The sequence below is a fragment of the Arachis ipaensis genome, chromosome B10, assembly GCF_059453495.1.
Source record: "Arachis ipaensis isolate K30076 ecotype BB chromosome B10, ASM5945349v1, whole genome shotgun sequence".
NCBI classification, from domain to species: domain Eukaryota; kingdom Viridiplantae; phylum Streptophyta; class Magnoliopsida; order Fabales; family Fabaceae; genus Arachis; species Arachis ipaensis.
The window spans coordinates 83,952,020-83,954,154 of record NC_142435.1 but is presented as its reverse complement, the minus strand read 5'-3'; the positions used below and the strand labels follow the sequence as shown (position 1 = coordinate 83,954,154).

The window sequence follows — 2,135 nt, the reverse complement described above, 5'->3', positions numbered from 1 at the left end:
CTTTTCTAACTGTAGTACCTTCTGAGGTTGCAGGCGTGCCATGACCTGGGAAGCTCTCGTCTATCGAGTTCAGACAGTCTGTAGTAGCCCTTTCCAAGTACTTCTACAATTCAGTAGGGTCCTTTCCAGTTTGCTGCCAGCTTTCCCTCTCCTGGTCGAGTTGTTCCGATATCATTTCGGATTAGGATGAGATCATTTTCTGTGAAATTTCTCGGTACTACCCTTTGATTATACCTGGAAGCCATTCGGCGTTTTAGAGCTTCTTCCCTGATTCGAGCTCTTTCTTGGATTTCGGGTAACAAGTCGAGCTCTTCTCTCTGAAGTTGGAAGTTTGCTTCCTCATTGTAGTGCCATCGTACAAAACCATATCCGGAAGCTTGAAGTCCTTTGGAATTTTGGTCTTCATGATTTCCCTGGTGAATGGGTCCTGTTCTTTGTGTGGTTTTTCTTCAGGAGTGGTCCGAGGAGCTTTTGTTTTGAGGTCGGCTTCTAATTGCTGTAGTTTTTCTTTTAGTTCTCGACGTCGCCATACTTCTCTTTGTAGATCTTTTCCGATCTCTCGTTGTTGCTGGGTTTCTTTCTCTAGCTGCTTCAAACGATCTTGGAGTGCTTCCATGGCTCCCGGATTTGGTGAGTTTTTGTCTCCGTTGGATTCCGGGGTATCCTTTAGCGTAGTGTCCGCGTTCTTGTGTGGCGTTCTGTTTTCCAGATCTGAATCGTGGTCGTTGTCATGGCCGTCCACCATGGTTTTGGGATGACTTCCAGGTTCCCCGGCAACGGCGCCAATGTTCCGAGGGTTACCTGAAACTGGAGGTCGATCTCGGATGAGATCTTCTGTACTGGTCGGAGATGACGTGTCCGGCTGGCTGATGACGGCCGGAGCTGTTGGGTCCGACTCGTTGGACTTGCTGCACTGCTGATCCTTGGCCACCGGAGGGTGGGGGGTACCTACAAGAGACTCCGATGCTTAAGTTAGCATGGGTATTAAGCAGGTTTTTATGTAGAATTAGAGTATGAGTTATACCTGGGTGCTCCAGTGTATTTATAGTAGCGTGGGCTGACCTTTCTGGTAAGATAAGTTAGTTATCTTATCTTATCTTATCTTGAGTGAAGTCAGCTTATCTTCAAGGGAACCGCCTTTATCACTATAGGCTGGGATTGCCTTTGGATTCTGGGTCGTGTTCCTCTATTTGGGCCCTTTTATTGGACTTTGCTGTCGATTTGACCGACTTCTTCGTAAAGAAGTCGGTCTGCTTGACCTGAACAGGTCGGTCGCTTCGCTACTGAACATCCCGGTTCGGACAGCTTGACCCCGGGTATGAACAGAAACTAAAAGAAGTTAAAATACAGTAATCCAGAGACAACCTTACAGGAATTTTCGAACAGGAAGAGGAGATGGCAACCGAAAATAATAACAATGGAAGGAGAATGCTTGGTGACTTTACTGCACCAAATTCCAATTTACATGGAAGAAGCATCTCCATCCCTACCATTGGAGCAAACAATTTTGAGCTTAAACCTCAACTAGTTTCTCTGATGCAACAGAACTGCAAGTTTCATGGACTTCCATCTAAAGATCCCTTTCAGTTCTTAACTGAATTCTTGCAGATCTGTGATACTGTTAAGACTAATGGAGTAGATCCTGAAGTCTATAGGCTTATGCTTTTCTCGTTTGCTATAAGAGACAGAGCTAGAGTATGGTTGGATTCTCAACCCAAAGACAGCCTGAACTCTTGGGATAAGCTGGTCACGGCTTTCTTAGCCAGGTTCTTTCCTCCTCAAAAGCTGAGTAAGCTTAGAGTGGATGTTCAAACCTTCATACAGAAAGAAGGTGAATCCCTCTATGAAGCTTGGGAGAGATATAAGCAACTGACCAAAAAGTGTCCTTCTGACATGCTTTCAGAATGGACCATCCTGGATATATTCTATGATGGTCTGTCTGAATTAGCTAAGATGTCATTGGATACTTCTGCAGGTGGATCCATTCACCTAAAGAAAACGCCTGCAGAAGCTCAAGAACTCATTGATATGGTTGCTAATAACCAGTTCATGTACACTTCTGAGAGGAATCCTGTGAGTAATGGGACGCCTCAAAAGAAAGGAGTTCTTGAAATTGATACTCTGAATGCTATATT

At 44.9% G+C, this 2,135-nt stretch overlaps 1 non-coding gene across 1 annotated transcript; it reads right to left on the bottom strand.

Annotated features, from left to right (window-relative positions):
• Nucleotides 1-1,791: 1,791 nt before the first annotated feature.
• On the bottom strand, nt 1,792-1,899 carry LOC148580662 (small nucleolar RNA R71). Its single transcript, XR_015895676.1, has one exon. It is a non-coding gene; the product is annotated as a small nucleolar RNA R71 (small nucleolar RNA).
• Between the last annotated feature and the right edge of the window lie 236 nt (nt 1,900-2,135).